Source organism: Phocoena phocoena, chromosome 1, assembly GCF_963924675.1.
Source record: "Phocoena phocoena chromosome 1, mPhoPho1.1, whole genome shotgun sequence".
NCBI classification, from domain to species: Eukaryota; Metazoa; Chordata; class Mammalia; order Artiodactyla; family Phocoenidae; genus Phocoena; species Phocoena phocoena.
The window spans coordinates 7499943-7520986 of NC_089219.1; the positions used below are offsets into that span (position 1 = coordinate 7499943).

The window sequence follows — 21044 nt, forward strand, 5'->3', positions numbered from 1 at the left end:
ACCCCTTCTCACTTCCTTCCACTCCACCACCCAGCGCAAGTAGCCGGAATGATCTTTTTATTTTTTTAATTTTTATTTATTTATTTTTTTTATAAGTTGTGTGTGTTGGTTTTTTAAATTTTTTTATTTTATTTTATTTTTTTATACAGCAGGTTCTTATTAGTCATCAATTTTATACACATCAGTATATACCTGTCCATCCCAACCACCCAATTCAGCACACCACCATCCCCACCCGCTGTGGCTTTCCCCCCTTGGTGTCCATACGTTTGTTCTCTACATCTGTGCCTCAACTTCTGCCCTGTAAACCGGTTCATCTGTACCATTTTTCTAGGTTCCACATACATGCGTTAGTATACGATATTTGTTTTTCTCTTTCTGACTTACTTCACTCTGTATGACAGTCTCTAGATCTATCCACGTCTCAACAAATGACTCAATTTCGTTCCTTTATATGGCTGAGTAATATTCCATTGTATATATGTACCACAACTTCTTCTTTTTTTTTTTTTTTTTTTGTGGTACACGGGCCTCTCACTGTTGTGGCCTCTCCCGTTGCAGAGCACAGGCTCCAGACGTGCAGGCTCAGCGGCCATGGCTCACGGGCCTAGCTGCTCCACGGCATGTGGTATCTTCCCGGACCAGGGCACGAACCCATGTCCCCTGCATCGGCAGGCAGACCCTCAACCACTGCGCCACCACGGAAGCCCACCACAACTTCTTTATCCATTCGTCTGTGGATGGGCATTTAGGTTGCTTCCATGTCCTGGCTATTGTAAATAGTGCTGCAGTGAACATTGGGGTGCATGTGTCTTTTTGAATTACGGTTTTCTCTGGGTATATGCCCAATAGTGGGATTGCTGGATCATATGGTAATTCTATTTTTACTTTTTTAAGGAAACTCCATACTGTTCTCCATAGTGGCTGTATCAATTTACATTCCCACCAACAGTGAAACAGGGTTCCCTTTTCTCCACACCCTCTCCAGCATTTGTTGTTTGTAGATTTTCTGATGATGCCCATTCCAACTGGTGTGAGGGGATACCTCATTGTAGTTTTGATTTGCATTTCTCTAATAATTAGTGATGTTGAGCAGCTTTTCGTGTGCTTCTTGGCCATCTGTATGTCTTCTTTGGAGAAATGTCTATTTAGGTCTTCTGCCCATTTTTGGATTGGGTTGTTTCTTTAATATTGACTGCATTAGCTGTTTATATATTTTGGAGATTAATCCTTTGTCCGTTGATTCATTTGCAAATATTTTCTCCCATTCTGAGGGTTGTTTTTTCATCTTGTTTACGGTTTCCTTTGCTGTGCAAAAGCTTTGAAGTTTCGTTAGGTCCCATGTGTTTATCTTTGTTTTTATTTCCATTACTCTAGGAGGTGGATCAAAAAAGATCTTGCTGTGATTTATGTCAAAGAGTGTTCTTCTTATGTTTTCCTCTAAGAGTTTTATAGTGTCTGGTCTTACATTTAGGTCGCAAACCCATTTTGAGTTTATTTTTGTGTATGGGTTAGGGAGTGTTCTAATTTCATTCTTTTACATGTTGCTGTCCAGTTTTCCCAGCACCACTTATTGAAGTGACTGTCTTTTCTCCATTGTATATATATCCTTGCCTCCTTTGTCATAGATTAGTTGACCATAGGTGCGTGGGTTTATCTCTGGGCTTTCTATCCTGTTCCATTGCTCTATCTTTCTGTTTTTGTGCCAGTACCATATTGTCTTGATTACTGTAGCTTTGTAGTATAGTCTGAAGTCAGGGAGTCTGATTCCTCCAGCTCCGTTTTTTTCCCTCAAGGCTGCTTTGGCTACTCGGGGTCTTTTGTGTCTCCATTCAAATTTTAAGATTTTTTGTTCTAGTTCTGTAAAAAATGCCATTGGTAGTTTGATAGGGATTGCACTGAATCTGTAGATTGCTTTGGGTAGTAGAGTCATTTTCACAATATTGATTCTTCCAATCCAAGAATATGGTATATCTCTCCATCTGTTGGTATCATCTTTAATTTCTTTCATCAGTGTCTTATACTTTTCTGCATACAGATCTTTTATCTCCCTAGGTAGGTTTATTCCTAGGTATTTTATTCTTTTTGTTGCAATGGTAAATGGGAGTGTTTCCTTAATTTCTCTTTCAGATTTTTCATCATTAGTGCAGAGGAATGCAAGAGATTTCTGTGCATTAATTTTGTATCCTGCAACTTTACCAAATTCATTGATTAGCTCTAGTAGTTTTCTGGTGGCATTTTAAGGATTCTCTATGTATAGTATCATGTCATCTGCAAACAGTGACAGTTTTACTTCTTCTTTTCCAATTTGTATTCCTTTTATTTCTTTTTCTTCTCTGATTGCCACGGCTAGGACTTCCAAAACTATGTTGAATAAGAGTGGTGAGAGTGGACATCCTTGTCTTTTTCCTGATCTTAGAGAAAATGCTTTCAGTTTTTCACCATTGAGAATGATGTTTGCTGTGAGTTTGTCGTATATGGCCTTTATTATGTTGAGGTGTGTTCCCTCTATGCCTACTTTCTGGAGAGTTTTTATCATAAATGGGTGTTGAATTTTGTCAAAAGCTTTTTCTGCATCTATTGAAATGACCATATGGTTTTTGCTTTCTCAATTTGTTAATGTGCTGTATCACATTGATTGATTTGTGTATACTGAAGAATCCTTGCATCCCTGGGATAAATCCCACTTGATCATGGTGTATGATCCTTTTAATGTGTTGTTGGATTCTTTTTGCCAGTATTTTGTTGAGGATTTTTGCATTTATATTCATCAGTGATACTGGTCTGTAATTTTCTTTTTTTGTAGTATCTTTGTCTGGTTTTGGTAACAGGGTGATGGTGGCCTCATAGAATGAGTTTGGGAGTGTTCCTTCCTCTGCAATTTTTTGGAAGAGTTTGAGAAGGATGGGTGTTAGCTCTTCTCTAAATGTTTGACAGAATTCACCTGTGAAGCCATCTGGTCATGGCTTTGTTTGTTGGAAGATTTTTAATCACAGTTTGTTGGAAGATTTTTAATCACAGTTTCAATTTCATTACTTGTGATTGGTCTGTTCATATTTTCTGTTTCTTCCTGGTTCAGTCTTGAACGGTTATACCTTTCTAAGAATTTTTCCATTTCTTCCACGTTGTCCAATTTATTGGCATAGAGTTGCCTGTAGTAGTCTCTTAGGATGCTTTGTATTTCTGCGGTGTCTGTTGTAACTTCTCCTTTTTCATTTTTAATTTTATTGATTTGAGTCCTCTCCCTCTTTTTCTTTTTTATAAATCTATTTTATTTATTTATTTTTGGCTATGTTGGGTCTTCGTTGCTGCATGCAGGCTTTCTCTAGCTGTGGCGAGTGGGGACTACTCTTTGCTGTGGTGTGTGGGCTTCTCATTGCGGTGGCTTCTCTTGTTGCGGAGCACGGGCTCTAGGTGCCTGGGCTTCAGTAGTTGTGGCATGCAGGCTCAGTATTTGTGGCTCGTGGGCTCTAGAGCGCAGACTCAGTAGTTGTGGCGCATGGGCTTAGTTGCTCCGCGGCATGTGGGATCTTCCCAGACCAGGGCACGGACCTGCATCCCCTGCACTGGCAAGCGGATTCTTAACCAGTGCGCCACCAGGGAAGCCCCCTCTTTTTCTTGATGAGTCTGGCTAATGGTTTGTCAATTTTGTTTATCTTCTCAAAGAACCAGCTTTTAGTTTTATTGATCTTTGCTATTATTTTCTTTGTTTCTATTTCATTTATTTCTGCTCTGATCTTTATGATTTCTTTCCTTCTGCTAACTTTGGGTTTTGTTTGTTCTTCTTTCTGTAGTTCCTTTAGGTGTAAGATTAGATTGTTCATTTGAGAGTTTTCTTGTTTCTTGAGGTAGGCTTGTATTGCTATAAACTTCCCTTTTAGAACTGCTTTTGCTGCATCCTATCGGTTTTGGATCGTCATGTTTTCATTGTCATTTGTCTCTAGGTATTTTTTAATTTCCTCTTTGATTTCTTCAGTGATCTCTTGGTTATTTAGTAACGTATTGTTTAGCCTCCATGTGTTTGTCATTTTTACATTTTTTCCCCCTGTAATTCATGTCTCATCTCATAGCGTTGTGGTCAGAAAAGATGCTTGATATGATTTCAATTTTCTTAAATTTACTGAGGCTTGATTTCTGACCCAAGATGTGATCTATCCTGGAGAATGTTCCATGCGCACTTGAGAAGAAAGTGTAATCTGCTGTTTTGGGATGGAATGTCCTATAAATATCAATTAAATCTATCTGGTCTGTTGTGTCATTGAAAGCTTGTGTTTCCTTATTTATTTTCTGTTTGGGTGATCTGTCCGCTGGTGTAAGTGAGGTGTTAAAGTCCTCCACTATTATTGTGTTACTGTTGATTTTCTCTTTTATAGCTGTTAGCAGTTGCCTTATGTATTGAGGTGCTCCTATGTTGGGTGCATATATATTTATAATTGTTATATCTTCTTCTTGGATTGATCCCTTGATCATTATGTAGTGTCCTTCCTTGTCTCTTGTAAGCTTCTTTATTTTAAAGTCTATTTTATCTGATATGAGTATTGCTACTCCAGCTTTATTTTGATTTCTATTTGCATGGAATATCTTTTTCCATCCCCTCACTTTCAGTCTGTATGTGTCCCTAGGTCTGAAGTGGGTCTCTGGTAGGCAGCATATATATGAGTCTTGTGGGTTTTTTTGTTGTTGTTGTTGTTGTTTTTGCGGTACGTGGGCCTCTCACTGCTGTGGCCTCTCCTGCTGTGGAGCACAGGCTGTGGACGCGCAGGCTCAGCGGCCATGGCTCACGGGCCGAGCCGCTCCATGGCACGTGGGATCCTCCCGGACCAGGGCACAAACCCGTGTCCCCTGCATCGGCAGGCGGACCCCCAACCACTGCGCCACCAGGGAAGCCCTGGGTCTTGTTTTTGTGTCCATTCAGCGAGTCTGATTTGCTCCTTGTCTTTTGGTTGGAGCATTTAATCCATTCACGTTTAAGGTAATTATCGATATGTATGTTCCTATGACCATTGTCTTGTTTTGGGTTTGTTTTTGTAGGTCCTTTTCTTCTCTTGTGTTTCCCACTTAGAGAAGTTCCTTTAGCATTTGCTGTAGAGCTGGTTTGGTGGTGCTGAATTCTCTTAGCTTTTGCTTGTCTGTAAAGCTTTTGATTTCTCCATCAAAACTGAATGAGATCCTTGCCAGGTACAGTAAACTTGGTTGTAGGTTCTTCCCTTTCATCACTTTAAGCATATCATGGCACTCCCTTCTGGCTTGTAGAGTTTCTGCTGAGAAGTCAGCTGTTAACCTTATGGGAGTTCCCTTGTATGTTATTTGTCGTTTTTCCCTTGCTGCTTTCAATAATTTTTCTTTGTGTTTAATTTTTCCCAATTCGATTACTATGTGTCTCGGTGTGTTTCTCCTTGGGTTTCTCCTGTATGGGACTCATTGCACTTCCTGGACTTGGGTGGCTATTTCCTTTCCCATGTTAGGGAAGTTTTTGACTATAATCTCTTGAAATATTTTCTCTGGTCCTTTCTCTCTCTCTTCTCCTTCTGGGACCCTTATAATGTGAATGTTGTTGCGTTTAATTTGTCCCAGAGGTCTCTTAGGCTGTCTTCATTTCTTTTCATTCTTTTTTTTTTTTTTTTTTTTTTTTTGTGGTACGTGGGCCTCTCACTGTTGTGGCCTCTCCCGTTGCGGAGCACAGGTTTCGAACGCGCAGGCTCAGCGGCCACGGCTCACGGGCCCAGCCGCTCTGCGGCATGTGGGATCCTCCCGGACTGGGGCACGAACCCGTGTCCATTGCATCGGCAGGCGGACTCTCAACCACTGTGCCACCAGGGAAGCCCTCTTTTCATTCTTTTTTCTTTATTCTGTTCCGCAGCAGTGAATTCTAGCATTCTGTCTTCCAGGTCACTTACCCGTTCTTCTGCTATTGATTCCTTCTAGTGTAGTTTTCTTTTCAGTTATTGTATTGTTCATTTCTGTTTGTTTCTTCTTTAATTCTTCTAGGTCTTTGTTAAACATTTCTTGCATCTTCTCGATCTTTGCCTCCATTCTTTTTCCGAGGTCCTGGATCATCTTCACTAACATTATTCTGAATTCTTTTTCTGGAAGGTTGCCTATCTCCACTTCGTTTAGTTGTTTTTCTGGGGTTTTATCTTGTTCCTTCATCTGGTACATAGCCCTCTTCCTTTTCATCTTGTCTCTCTTTCTGTGAATGTGGTTTTTGTTCCACAAGCTGCAGGATTGTAGTTCTTCTTGCTTCTGCCATCTGCCCTCTGGTGGATGAGGCTACCTAACTGGAGTGATCTTTTTAAAAGCCAGAATGGATGACATTTCTCCCCACTCCAACCTACCCCAGGATACGCTTCACGCCCTTGCCAGGACCCCACATGGCCGGCCCTGCCTTTCGCTCCCACTCCTCCCCTCTGTCTCGCTGGCCCCCAGTTTGTTTCTAGGACCTGCCAAGAAGCTCCTCCCCAGCAGCCTTTGCACTGGGGTCCCCAGGCTGGAACTGGCTTCTTTTCCACTCGCTTAGATGCCTTCCTGGGGAGCCTTTCCTGACTGCATGACCGTGGTAGGTCGTGCGCCCCACCCAGGCCTTCTTGGGCACGTGGTCCCATCACATCCCAGTTTCTTCTTCTTTTGTTTTTTTTTTTAGGCCACAGCATGCGGCATGCAGATCTTAGTTCCCCGACCAGGGACTGAACCCGTGCCCCCTGCATTGGGAGCATGGAATCTTAACCACTGGACCACCAGGGAAGTCCCTCGTCCGCTTCCTAGAGCACCTGCAGGGGTGCTCACTCACTGTCTTCCTGCACCTGCTGGAGGGCCGGGGCCGGGGCTGCTTCACTTGCCCCGTCTTCCTTCAGCCCTGGCCCAGTTGGCTGAAGAGAGAACCCAGACAGCCTGTGGGGTCTGGGCTTCCACCCCCTACCATCTCCACATCACTTACGGTCAAACACAAGTCCCTAATCCAGTCTCCATAACCAAATTTAGCTTTTCCAAAGACTCTCATTCCTGAGTATTTTGTGTGCCTTGGGCTGTCGTGTTCTCCGAGGTCATCTGAAATGCTCCATGAAGACTTTAAATTGGGAATTAGGGCTTCCAGGGGTAAAAGTCTTCTGATTCTGTCCTGTGTCCAAGGGCTAATGGTCAGTTGGCCCTCTCCTTGTGGAAGTCAAGGGACTGGCCACTAGGTGTCGCCACACACAAAAGAACCAGAGCCCCAGGGCCACACCCACCCGCTCCCCTACCTCCGTGCTACTGCCTCCTCACCCCCCACCCCCTCGGCCCCCAACACAAGCCCCCCAAAGGCCCTTCTGGTTCAAGGCTTCATAGTGGTCCTACTGTCACAAACCACCCCCAGTCCTGGGTCCCAGAGCAAGCTCTATCCCCCCATTTAGGGGCCAGCTCTACCCAGGCAAGGATACGTCTCTGGTTTTGCTGTGCGTCCCAGGACCTCGGGACGCTGGCTTCACAGAAGTTGAGAGCCCCTTCCTCTCCTTTCCTGACCAGCCAAGCTTCCTCTAACAGGAGTATGAGGGCTCAGAACCCACAGGAGTGTGTGTGGGTGCCCGTCTCAATCATTTTACACGGGGTCTATTTCACAGAACTTTGCTCCTCCCAACAATCCTACCCTTGGCGTCACGTACAGACCGGTTCTGTTCCACTGTAGCTCCACTATCCCCGGGGACCCACCACACTCACACTGTGATTACCAGGGGGCCTCACACACCCAGCCGTGGGCCTGGGGTGTCGTTGGTGCCTGGATGGGTCTTTGGGGCCAGGTCACTCCCTGTTCACACTTCCCTGGCAGAGGCCAGTTCTTAAACTGTTCCTGCTTGCCTTGGGAGGACTCCTGCCCTTCCTAAAACTTCTGGTCTTCTAGGATTCTTCGAGCTCTAGTTTGAGCTGACTCCACCCTGCTGCCTGACAGAGAGAACACCCAGGAATGGGTCAGGGCCGACTGCGGCGTGAACACGTGTTCCTGCCCTCCACACTCCAATCCTGATGGACGAGAACATTGGGACCTGTTTACATAATTCCGTCCGAAACAGAAGCTGCATCAAGGGTGCCAATGTGAAGGAAATAACTGAAGAGAATCAATCACAATCAACCCAAACAACAACGACCTTTCAGTCGCTGGTAATGCTGCAAGTGTATTACAGTGTGTTTGAGTTTGGTACCTATCCAAGCGAACATGTGGATAAGTTTTCATCACAGTTTTGACACACATCAGATTAACTTCACTTGAGAATTCTTATTCTTCCCTGTAGGGATCAAGAACTGGTCTCCACTAAAATGTGTTTAAATTACCTAAGTCCAAACTGCAAAGAATTTGGACACAATAATTATTCATTCAGTCCTCAGCTGTGAGAGCTGAAGGTAAGGTAATGCTGCTTCTCACTTATGGTCTCCTGGCAACCCCACAAACACACCACCGCCTAAGATGGTGGAGCTTCCATCCTAAATCCTAAGAAAATCCCTCAGTGTTAACTGCCCAAGTCAGAGACAGACCTGCTCCCTCTCTTAAGATATAACATTCTGGAAGCTAAACAGGGAAAGGCATACATGAGCCAAAACATAGAAAATGGAAAGAAACAGGCAACTATCAACTATGCAAATGAAAGGCGAGGGGAGAGGCTTGTGGCTAAGTGGATGCTGTGTCACAGATATCCACGGCTTACGCGGAAGTGGGCGTGATTCCAGAAAATCACACCTGATTGGGACAAATGCACTTCAGAGAAACTGAGTTCCATACATTCAATGCAGACACACAGATGCATTCACCCCACACACACACACCTTCCACACACTTCTGTTGGTTCTGAGCCTGCATCTCTGTTGAAGGAAGGTTGGTAGGTAAAAGACAGTCAGGAAGGGGTTCCCAACCACTGGGAAGGGTGCTTACAAAGTGACAAACGTGGCTCGTGGCCTGGGAGGCCGCACCACATTCTCTGGAAGGCATCGAGGTACCACGTTCCTGCCCAGAGATTAGAGGGACCTAATCTCTATGCACATGAGCTCCAGCTTGGAAACAGCTGATCTCACTTTGGAAGAATTGGGAGGTAGAGCAGGAAAGACCCAGAGAGCAGGACATGCAGAAGTCAGACCCATTCTGGTAAACAACTTTGAAAGCTGGCCTCCCATTGACAGGCAGGGGGCTCGGGCGGGGGGGGCGCCCAAATACAAACACAGCCACCTGCACTCCTTTTTATTTATAAACTTAAAGCTAATGCTGTTTAACACCCACACTTATGTAAATTGGAATATACGTTTATACCCAGGGTGGTCTAACACCTGCTTGTAAATGCTGCCTGACCTCAGGCTTGGCCAGACAACAGGGGGCGCCTATAGGTACACAAGCCACCTCTCCCCCATGGGTCCCAGCACTTGACTTTTGTCCATTTAAAAAAAAATGTGATATATTTTAGATGTCCATGTTTTAAAATGTACATTTTCATCTGTACAATGTTTACATCGCATGAAAATACAGTTGCCGTATAACTGTGTGACTCACAGAGCTCATATAAAATATTAATTCAGACCTTACACATCTTAACAGCCTAAAAGACATCAGCAGAACCACAGCGCTCACTGTTAAGAACCCACACAGCTGAAGCAATGAGCATTACCAGGGACGATGAAGAAAGGATATGAGATGAGCTAGCTTCACGGTCAGCCCTAGAGCCAGTACCCAAGGCCCTCTCCTCAACGCCGTTCTATGGCCACTCTACCAGACGTCCTTCCCCTGGGGTCCTTACCTGCTTCTGGAAATCACCTTCAGGAAAACAGGTGCTCAACTGTGACGGGCAGGTTGTGGCCAGGGAGAAGGAGGAAGGTGCAGCCCTGTGGAAACACAGAACCCAGGTCAGGTCACGGGAGGAGGCAGGAGGAGCCACGGCCAGTGCTGTGGGATATAGGCAGATGGCGGGAAGCTTGTGGCCAAGGGCCCTGCACGGTCTAGAAATATCCGTATGTCTGGCCAGCCCAGAAACTTGCACCAGCACCCTGGGATAAGGTGCTGGCTGCAGCTATGCACTGTCATTTCCTGCCAAAGCAGGTCACTACACACCCTCCTCCCCTTGGGTTAGTCACCGAGGCCGATTGAGAGCCGTGCTGGGAGATGTCGAGGACCAGAGTGAATCACTTCCGGGCAGCTGATGGGCAAGTCCTGCACCTGCCCGAGAAGGCATCCCACCCACCAAACAACATGACAAGCCAGGCACAGCTACCTCGGCGCTCCGCCCACTTTGCGCTCGGACTTGCATGGTGTTTGTGTGCCTGGGGAACATCTGTAGTTGTATATGGAAACATAAGTTTACATACACACACACACACACACACACACACACACACACACACACCCCACAGATTCAGATAATTTAAAACCTACTAGTCTGGCCACAGGTCTGCTTGCCCCAAACACACCTCTTCTAGGAATCAGAGAACATTCTCTTCTCTTCCTTGGCCTTCCACACACACCCTCATCGTCTGGGTCCTCTGCAGGTTGACCGGGCAGGAGGGAGGATGCTAATGGTGGGTGGAGGTGCAGGCGGGGGGGCCGGAGTCTCGCCTGCCCGTGGCAGCCCGGCCACCCCTCCGCTGCGGTGTGTGGGCCTCAGAGCACTTGGTTTAAAGGTGGACTCCAGGCTCTCAGCCCTGCGGTGAGGACAGATGTCTTTGGATAATTGAGAAACCTATTCTAGGGGACCAAGGGGAGCTCTGCAACCCACCTGTCTTCAGCAATCTCTGCTACTCACTCACCCAAGAGGCTGAGGAAAATGTGCTTTCCAGAGGAAGTGAGATTTAGAAGCCTCCCCTACAGGGAGATGCTGCTCTGACCCTGGGTCTCTGGTCTGCAGAGCCCTTAGACCAGTGATGGCCCTGGGATGGAAGAGCAGTCATCCGCCACTGCCACCCCCCCACCCTCAGCCTACCCTACAGGAAAGACATTTACAACGATTAATTGCTCTTTTATTCCTCTAGACATCAAAGCACTGAAATACCAAGGATCCCTGGGGAACCTTCTACCCAAGTCCCCACATTCCTTCAAAAAGAGATGAAAAGAGACAACCTTCTCCCACTTCTGAGGGGCTTTAATTTTCCAACTATCACAACAGCCAATTAGCCTCCTACTGTCTACAGGGCTCGGACTGTCCAAGAAACAGAGAGGAACCTTGGCTTCATGACTTGAAGGAGACGGCGCCTATGGGATGTGGTGGCTCCTGATGGGACCATTTGCCACCCGATGATCAGGTCAATGTTCCCAATTTACAGAGGAGGAAACCGAGGACCAAAGCTCCTGGGGCCCCAGAGCCGGTGGAGACAGTGAGCACGCTCCCGGAGCTGGACTCTGTTTCCCGTTCTACTCTGTCGATGGTCAGCTGTGCAACCTGAGGTCAGTCACTGCCCTCTGAGCCCTCCAGTTTGCCACTGGTCAAAAGGAAATCAGGACCTCTACCGTGTCCTCCCTCGGAGGACGCAAGGAGATGAGGGCTGGCTTCATGAGTATGAGGCCTGGGCACCGGCACAGGTCCGAGCATTCATAAGGGCCCTACTCTTGGTTTAATGCTCTCCTGTTGCCATCTTACAATTCTGAATAACTCTTTTAACAAGGGGTCCTGCATCGGGTGCCACAAACTATCTAGCCAGTCCAGAATGAGGGAAAGGATGTCAAGTGCTCTCAACTGCCAAGGGGACCGTAACCTTAAGTAGACATGACATGGACTCAGGAAAGATTTACTAGAATAAAACCTCTCCAGGTGAACACAGCCCTGTGTCAGGCTCAGGAAGCAGGAGATACAAAGGTGGGGCTGTGACACTAAGCCTGCCTTCCAGGAGCTTCCAGAATGGCTGAGGAAACCACACTGCACAAGGCAAATGGAAAACAACACAAATAATATGTAACAATGAACCAAAAAGATAGGTCAGGTTAAAAACACAAACACTTCCAAGAGTGCCAACTGCACGTAACGTGCCGTGCCCAGCATCTCCCCCTGAGCAGCTCAGAGGTGAGAGGAAAAAGCCCAGGGCCTCGACCCAGTGTAGTAAGCGGCAGAGTAAGGGGATGTGCAAAGCTCTGTGGCAACACAGAGGAAGGGGAGGGACCAGCTCCTAGCAGAAGACCCTGAAACTGGGTCTTGAAGGATGACTAGTAGGAGTTTGCTGGTAGAGAAGATGGGGAAGCGCGCTGCAGGCAGAGGGAACAGACATTCTTTGAACAAACAATTACTGAGCATCTGTTTATTATATGCCAGGCCCTGTGCTGGGCATTGAGGATACACAGGCGAGCATGCTTGTGATAATGACTCCCAGTGAGCAGGGGAGACAGGCATGAATCAAGTCACACCCTGGTAAACAGAGGCTCAGATGGTGATAAATGATGGGGGTTAGGGGTTGGGGGTGGTAAGTGCAAGGTGCCCTAGGACGCGCAGCTGGGAATCTGACCTCGCCCTGGGGGCAGGCACCCTTGGAGGTGACTTCTGAGCTGTTACCCAGGCCAGGAGGAGCTGGGTTGGGGGACACACACACACACACACACACACACACACACGTGTAAAGGTCCTCAAACAGGAAGAGACTGGGCCTTTGGGAAAACTGGAGGAAGAAGGTGTAGCTGAGGCCAGGGAGGCAGGTGAGGGGGCTCAAGGTACTGGACCACATGGGTCTCGGGCGGGGTGAGGAGAGGTTCAAGCGGGAGAGTCGGGTAAAGCCTGAGACCCCTGTGGCTGTGGCGTGAGGGCTGCGGTGTGAGGAGAGATGGGGAGAAGCTGGAGGGGAGGTCCCTGCTGGGCCAGGTGAGGGCCGGGCTTGGGCTGCGGGGTGACGGAGAAGGGACGGTGAGGGTGGGAGGGCTTGGGACACTTTGGCAGGTGGAACTGCGGGACAGGAGCAGTGTCGGAGCCTGGACTGCACTGCGGCTGCGGGAGGGGGTGTGGGTGTGATGTGCCAGCTGCCGGTCTGCTGGTGACGGCCCTGAGGACAGGCCGACAGCTGGGGCTGGGCTCCCAGGGCCACGGAGAAGCCCCTGGGTGGAAACAGAGCAGGCTCGTCCTTCAGATGAAGTCGGTATCACCGTGCACATCCACAAAGCGTTCTGGAGACGGAGTCAGAACGTGGTGACTGACCAGATCCGGGAAACGTCTGGGGCACTTCTAGGCGACGCTGCGCTGGATGGGGCGGGGGGCTGGGGGGGCACTTTGGGAAGAAGGAGCGACACGGGTGACGGCGAAGAACTGACATCCTGGCATGTCACGTACCAGCCGTGTGGCCTTGGGGAACGCATTCATCCATGCAATCAACAGACGTTCTGAGCACTCACTGGGACTGGGATACAGCAGTGCAAAAACAGGCAAAAGTCCCTATGTACGTTCTAGGGAGAAGGGAGAACAGACAAAATGAAATAAGCAAGAAGTAATCAGTGGGTAAATAACCTAGTAAGGAGGAAGGAGATAGGTACTCTGATAAAAAACCGAGCTGGCTGAGAGGAAAAGGAGGTGTCAGTGGTCAGGTGAGCAGGTGAGCCAGGGGAAGCCTGGGGGAGCTGGACGGGGGCCCTGGGCACAGTGGGAGGAACACCAGCGAGGGGAGGAGGGGGAGGGGAGCAGATCAAAGGAAGGATAAGGGTGGGGGTGGTGAGGAACACGACCTCCTTCCATGTTCCACGTGCTGCCCGGAATGCTTGGTTTCTCAACCTCAGCACTAGTGACATTCTGGACTGGATACTTCTCTGTTGCGGTGACGGTGCCACCCATGGGAGGTTATTTAGCAGCATCCCTGGGCTCTACCAGCCAAAAGCGCCTCCCCCTTGGTTGTGACAACCAAGCATGTCTCCAGACTTTGCCACGTGCTCCCTGGGGGGTAAAATCCCCCCCAGGTGAGAACACTGCTTTAAAGAAACAGCTGACATATATTCTGGCTTGCTGTTGGCCGGGCGCTGTTCTGAACCCTCCACGTATACGAATCATTCAGTCTTTGCAACAAGCATCCCTGTAAGGTTTTACAAATGAGGGCACTAGTCTACGCTCACCCAGCTCGCCCGTCCTAGTCCGTTCTGGGGCAGGATTCGAACCCAGAACGTCTAGGCTCCCCCCCATGCTACACTGCTCTCCAGTAAACAAGTAAGTGGACAGAAACGTGCTCAGCAGAGGAAGGCAGCCCTAAGCCTCATCTGCAGCCCGGGCTGCGAGTCCCACTTGGGGTGGCACCTCAGGTCCCCCAGCGACATCAAAGCTGGGGCACCAGAGAGAACTGCCACAAGCCCCACTCTCAGTAATTAAACCGCAACCTCCCGGACTCTAGGGCCTCGTGAGCAACCACCTTAATTAATAAATTCCACATTTTGGCCTCCTCCACCCAGACCCAGGCTCGGCGTTCTTGAACCGCACTCCACCAGCAGGAGCAAAACAGGTGTAATGACGGCTCTGCCGCTCAGGACGCAGCACCATTCTTAGGTGATGAGCTTGGGATAAGGAGTTTGTCCTGAGGTCACCAACCCAAATTCCAACCTGCCCCAAAGCTCCTTCCTGCTCTGTGAAGCCAGGTGAAGTTGCAGGACAACAGTGATAATTACTGTGGTTGCTAGAGCATTCCTAAGGGCCAGGCACAATGTCAGGCCTGTTCAGCACATGGGGTCCTCACGACAAGCCTGCAAGGCAGGAATGATTCCCATTTTATAGATGAGACAACCAACGCTCGGAGAAGATAAGTAACCTGCTCAAGGCCATGGAGCTGACAGATGACAAGCCTGGATTTGAAAATCCACGCTTTCTCTCCATCCTATCAGCCCCGTCCAGTTCAGAAGCTGATAGAAACATTAGCCATTTTATTTTATTTTATTTTATTTTTTTGGCCACGCCCCATGGCATGTGGGATCTTAGTTCCCCAACCAGGGATCAAACCTGTGCCCCCTGCACTGGAAGCGCAGAGTCTTAACCACTGGACCGCCAGGGAAGTCCCATTAGCCATTTTAACTGAAATTGAAATGAAAACCCACTTTACAGGGAAAAGACAAGCCAGAACCCAAAATAACTGCTAATCAGAACATGAAATAAGGCAGTATAAGAACTAAATACAGGGAATGGTTCTTGATGGAATCCAGGGAGGGGAGAGGTGAAGGAGTCATAGGCTGCTATTGGGCAACTGGAGAAAATTTAATAGGGAGTATTTATTAGATATTAGTATTGTATCAATGTTATATGTGTTGAATGTGATGAATATATTGTGGATACGTTGGAAAATATCCTGGTTCTTGAGAGATACAGGCTGAGTATTTAAGGGTGAAAAGTTTCAATGCTTGCAACTTACTCTGAAATGGTTCTGGAAAAAAAGTGTGAGTGTGTGTGTATATGTATGCATGTGTGTGAGTATATGTGCGAGCATGTATACGTGAGTGTGTATGTATATAGCAGTGTGTATGTGTGAGTGTTGTATGTATATGTGTGCATGTGTATATGTGTGTGAGCGTGTGTGTATATGTATGTGTTAGTGTGTATGTGTGTGTGTTTATGCATGTGAGTGTGTATGTGCTTGTGTCAGTGTTTCTGTGTGTACGTGTATATGTGTGTACGTGTGTTTGTGTTAGTATGTGTATATGCGTATGTGTGTATGTGTGCGTGTGTGTGAGCGTGTATGTGTATATGCATGTTTGTGTTAGTGTGTGTGTGTATGTGTGAGTGTGCTTGTGTGTGTGTGTTTATGTGTATATGTGCGTGTTTGTGTCTGTGTATATGCGTTTGTTACTGTGTACGTGTGTGTTTATGTGTATGTGTGTGAGCGTGTGTGTATATGCATGTGTTAGTGTGTATGTGTGTGTTTATGCATGTGAGTGTGTATGTATGTGCTTGTGTCAGTGTTTCTGTGTGTACGTGTATATGTGTGTACGTGTGTTTGTGTTAGTATGTGTATATGCGTATGTGTTTATGTGTGTACGTGTGCGTGTGTGTGAGCGTGTATGTGTATATGCATGTTTGTGTTAGTGTGTGCGTGTGTATGTGTGTGAGTGTGCTTGTGTGTGTGTGTGTGTTTATGTGTATATGTGCGTGTTTGTGTCTGTGTATATGCGTTTGTTACTGTGTACGTGTGTGTTTATGTGTATGTGTGTGAGCGTGTATGTGTATATGCATGTGTTAGTGTGTGTGTGTGTGCGTATGTGGAAACGTGTGTATGTGTGACCGTGAGTATGAACAGAGACAGTGCGTGCGCAAATACGGCAAAGGTTAACACTGGTGAATCCAGGTAAAGGGCACAGGTGTGTTCACTGCACTATTCCAAGTTTTCTGTAGATTTGAAATCAAAATTAAAGGTCAGGAAAACATTAAAAAGCCCCTGGGAAGTGGGGTCGCAGCAGGAGAGGCTGCAGTTGCTCTGGAGGCCCCAGGGCAGCCCTCATCCGCGGGGGAGCAGCTGGGAAGCCCAGACACCAACAGGCCCTCCTCCCCGGCCTCAGGTCTGCTGTACAGGAGATCCCGGAACTCTCAACACCCACCCTCCCAACACCTCCTACCTCAGAGCTGCCACCTGCCCCTTCACAGCAACAGGGCACTTTCTCTTCCAGGTGTGAGCCGCCCTGATGAAGGCCCTTCGGTGAACTTCTCGAAGCATTAAAATCAAATCCACATGACATCATTCAAAACCGCCCAACATCCAGAGCGCAGCCACCCTGCCTGGCTGCCCAGACAACAGGGGGAAAGGCCTCAACACAGAGAACCAGCCAGCCCGGGAATGGGGCTTCGGGGTGCACCTTCCTTTCCGTGGCCTGACTCCCCTCGGAGAGAGCCTGCCAGCCACTCTTGCACATGGAGCGTCACACAAACCAGAGGACATGGGGGCAGGCACAAACCTGCACGCTAGACAGGAAGGGGCTCCCTCCACTGCGCCCTCGGGCAGGGGCGGGCAGGCAGCCCCTGGCCATCCACCACGGTCCCTGCTTGGTGCTGGTTCTCAGATGGGGGCACTTGGCAATGTCTGGAGAAAGGAGGATTTTTGATTGTCACAACTGGGAGGATGCTGCTGGGAAGAACCACCTATAGTGCACAGGACGCGCCCCGTCCCCCCAGCCCCACGCCCGTAGTGCCGAGGATGAGAAGCCCTGCCGGGTGGCCACCTTCATTACCACTTGCACCAGGCTCATTCAGCATCTCTGGCCTTCACATCTGCTGTACCCTCAGCCTAGAATGTTCCTCCCTATTTACTGTTCACTGTTCAATCGTTACCTTTTTGAAGCCTGTGTTTGCACACTCACCCCAATTTCCTCTACTCAAAGCACTGCACAAGCACTGCACCTGGGTGTCTGTGCCTCTATTTCCACCTCCAAACTGGAAGCTCTCTGAGGGCAGGCCACAGGGTGGTTTAAGTCCTTCGTGGGCCCAGGCAGCCTTATTCTCACAGACGTATTAAAATGGACCCAGGGACCTCCCTGGCGGTCCAGTGGTTAAGACTCCGCGCTGCCAATGCAGGGGGCCCAGGTGCGGTCCCTGGTCAGGGAACTAGATCCCGCGTGCTGCAACTAAAGATCCTGCATGTCGCAACTAAGACCCGGTGCAGCCAAATAAACAAACAAATAAATAATAAAATGGACCCATATCTCTCATTAAATAGAATTCTCATATAACTCCTAGGAGTGGAGGGAGCAGATACTTTTTCTTTTCAGATCTCCAGTATTTTTGTGGACCCTCGAAAAGCTTGAAGACCGTAGGCTCTGTGCTGAGGAATCTGGTGGGTTCCTGCTGCTGTCAGTCACATCTGGAGTCCCATGCACAGTTAAGTGAATGAACAGATGTCAGATTCACCCGGGAACCACGAAGGAAGCCCCCAGCCTCAGAACGTCCTCACCTCAGAGAACCTAAGACATCAAGGAACTGAAGGAGCCTGCATGTACAGACAATAAATGTTGATGTAACTGGATTGGTAAAAGGCGTCTGTTTAAAACTTCTGGGGACTTCCCTGGTGGTCCACTGGTTAAGACTCTGTGCTTCCACTGCAGGGGGCCCGGGTTCGATCCCGGGTCAGGGAACTAAGATCCCGCATGCGGCACGGCCAATAATAATAATAAAAACAAAAACTTCTGGTTAAAAAAAAATTTTATCCTGTGATTTTGGCCTGATTGGTAGAAAAGGTTACCCAGAGCTCACTGTCTCTTCAAGTCCTTTTTACAGCTAAGCAAGTGTACCTGGCAGGCCTGCTCTGACAGCCTCCGCGGTTCAGCCAGCACAATGCAAACAGGAAGGGAACACGGAGCCCGGGGAAGTTTCCTCGGCTACACTGGGACACTCGGATCCCAGGCGAAGTCCTTAAGCTCTGTGGTTCTTACCGAGGGACGTGCAGGTGGTGGTTGTATCCCTGCACAGCAGGGGGACAAGGACAGAAGGAAAGAAAGGCATCTTCTGACCTAATTTAAAAAGAGATTCTTTTTTCCTTCCCAGAGAACAGCTGGAGCCCTGGAACCTGGCCAAGCCGGAGCCTGAGACCTGAAATCAGGAACCAGTGTGCCTACAAAATCCGGCTCCGGATTTTCCTCTGATTCAGTCTGACCTTTGGCCTCTTGCAGGTTCCAAGGGGGTGGGTAATGCAGACTCCAGAGCCCTTGTCTATTTATGAGTGGATGTAAGGGCAGGCACTCCCAGCGCTTGAGCGGGTGCAAGCACCGCCTCCCACTCCTAGGCAGGCTCTCTCAAGCTGGACGGCCTTCACCGCGGGCTGAGCGGCACCTGGCAGTGTCAAAAGCTCACCTGTGCAGGCTGGTGGCAGAAGGACACCTTTTCTCTCCTGTGACCTGGATCAACATCTGAGATGCCCCCAGCGTGCTGACAACCCACCACCACCACCCCCCCAAAGAGAAAACTCAATCTGCATTGCTGGTCAGCCTTCTTAGGGATCAGGCTGAAGTCAAATTTGGGCCAGAAGGACCAGTTCCAAGCCTAATAATCCCAGGGAAGGAGCCTGGCCAGGTTTCACAGACCTTGGGTCACCTCCAGAGAAAGAGGCCAGAATGGAAATTTTAACCCACGGAAGCTCCATCAACCCCACTGCCCACAGCTAGGCCAATTCTTACAGGGTCACCATTTAAAACGTTAATTAAATTGGGAAATTTAAAAGTTGTTGTTTTTTGGTGGCGGGGCTGTTTTTTTTTTTTAAAGAGGAAGGGGAAAAACTGACACAGTGCCGTTTATTTATCAGGAGCTACATAAGGTCCCTTCACTCAGAGCCAGATGGGCTCGTTCACACCAGCCTCCTGCCGAAGGGGACAAGCCTTGTTCTCAGGGGCAGGCCCAGATAAGGCGGCCCAGGTCTTCCGATGCCTGCCAGCAGGTGGGCTGCTCAAGGACCACCGCCCTCTCCAGCTCTGCCCCCACTATCCCTCCATCCCTTCCCTCCGTTGAAGTCTCCTATAACTGGTTCAAATAAATAAGTTTCCCGGACCAGGCTCACTGTATCCCCTCAGAATGGGGCCAGAAAGGCCTCCAGCTTCCTGTTGCGAGAATTAGGTCCTGAAACCAATTGGGATGCTCGCAGGGCGAGGGCTCAGTCTCCCTGGGGTGGCCTCCAGAGCCAGCCCCCTCCTCACTGCCCAGCTCTGGGGATGGCTGTCCTCAGGACCCAGCTGAGAGGCCCCAGGCCTGGCTTTCTGGGTGAAGCTTCTCATAAACTCTTAAGAACATAAGTTTTAGGATTACTGCCTCCTCTTTCCTATAGGCTTTCAGCGTACAGGTACGTGTTAATTTGCATAAAATTAAAGCTATGTTTGTTTACCTCGAACACATATCCATACTACTGCAATACACTGCAAGCATTCATTACACCCTCACGTCACATAAGCCACACTGTTTGTTTGTTTGGATAACTGCTTCTGCTCCGTGACACAGGCCGTGACCTTCCCTCTCCTTTCGCCCCAGCCACCTCAGAACAAAAAATAATCCACGGAAGAAGGAAACCTCCCCCTACGGGGCTGCTGAACACTCAGTTTCCTTCCTCCCTAAATGTTTAACAAGCTAATAATCAAAATAGAAAAGATTGTAAACAGAGGCAACCTCAGAATCTACATGTGTTCATTCCATTAACTTGCTGGGGAAGTAGCATGAAGATGAGAACTTCTGATGGGTCACAAAACTCATCCAGTCTGGAGACAATGACGCTGGAGGCTGGAGGGGAAGGGAGGGATGATCAGGGAAAATGCACAGGCTCTGAGGAGACGGGAAAACACAGCGCCCCAAACAGCAGGAATCCACCCACAGTCACCTGCTCAGGGCCAGGGCCAGGGCCACTGTGGAAGAGCTCGGGAGAGTGGACAGAAATGGATGGGAGGCCTTAGGGCCCGTGTGAAAGCTCTAAGAAAGAAACGACCCCCAATCCCAGTGGGCTGCGCACAAACACCCAGACCAGTGCAGGGGACGAAAACTTTCCCCTTCTTCCCTTTAAGGTCTTTGGTTGGTCTAATAATTAAATTGACAGGAGACATTAACAAGAGAAAAACAAATTTAATTTCATACATATGGGAGCCCCAAAGATATGTGGCTTGAAGAAGTGACCAGAGCAGGCATCTTTTATATCTTTTAGACAAAGAAACGATAAATTTGTGAAGAATTGACAAGACAAAGAAGCTTGGGCTTGGGGTAGTAAATTAGTGAGGAAGTAACAAGGTTTGTTTATACAGCCTTCTCAGCCTTGAATCCCCTGTCTCTGGTGATAAGGATGCCTTCTACCCCCTGGTACAGGGAAGGTACCTTTCACATGGGAGATTTATTTCCTGCTTTCAGGGGGATAAAGGAGGGTCAGAGGGCCCTTCTTGCACTGGCTGTTTCTCAGGAAACTATAATTCAAAATAATCAATATGCCAAAGTGGTATATTTTGGGATGGCATATTCTGCTCCCCACCCACTCAGCACACCCAGATAATCCAGTTCAGAAGCCAAAGCCCCATCATCCATTTGTAATGACATCCTCTACCCCGAAAGCCATGAAACCATTAGTCACCAAGTCACAGAGAGGGAGAGGAAGCTCCCAGCAAAACTGGCCTGTGAGCTCTCCCCTGGCAAAAAGACTCCTGGTTTTACAGGCCAGCT

The 21044-nt window shown here is 48.4% G+C and overlaps 1 protein-coding gene across 1 annotated transcript in view; it reads right to left on the reverse strand.

The window, feature by feature from the left end:
• CTNNBIP1 (catenin beta interacting protein 1) overlaps positions 1 to 21044 on the reverse strand; it is a 49423-nt gene that overhangs the window by 18256 nt on the left and 10123 nt on the right. Inside the window, exon 2 of the mRNA XM_065891040.1 lies at positions 9747 to 9831. The gene's annotated coding sequence lies outside the window, so the exon portion shown is untranslated. The remainder of the gene's footprint in view (positions 1 to 9746; positions 9832 to 21044) is intronic.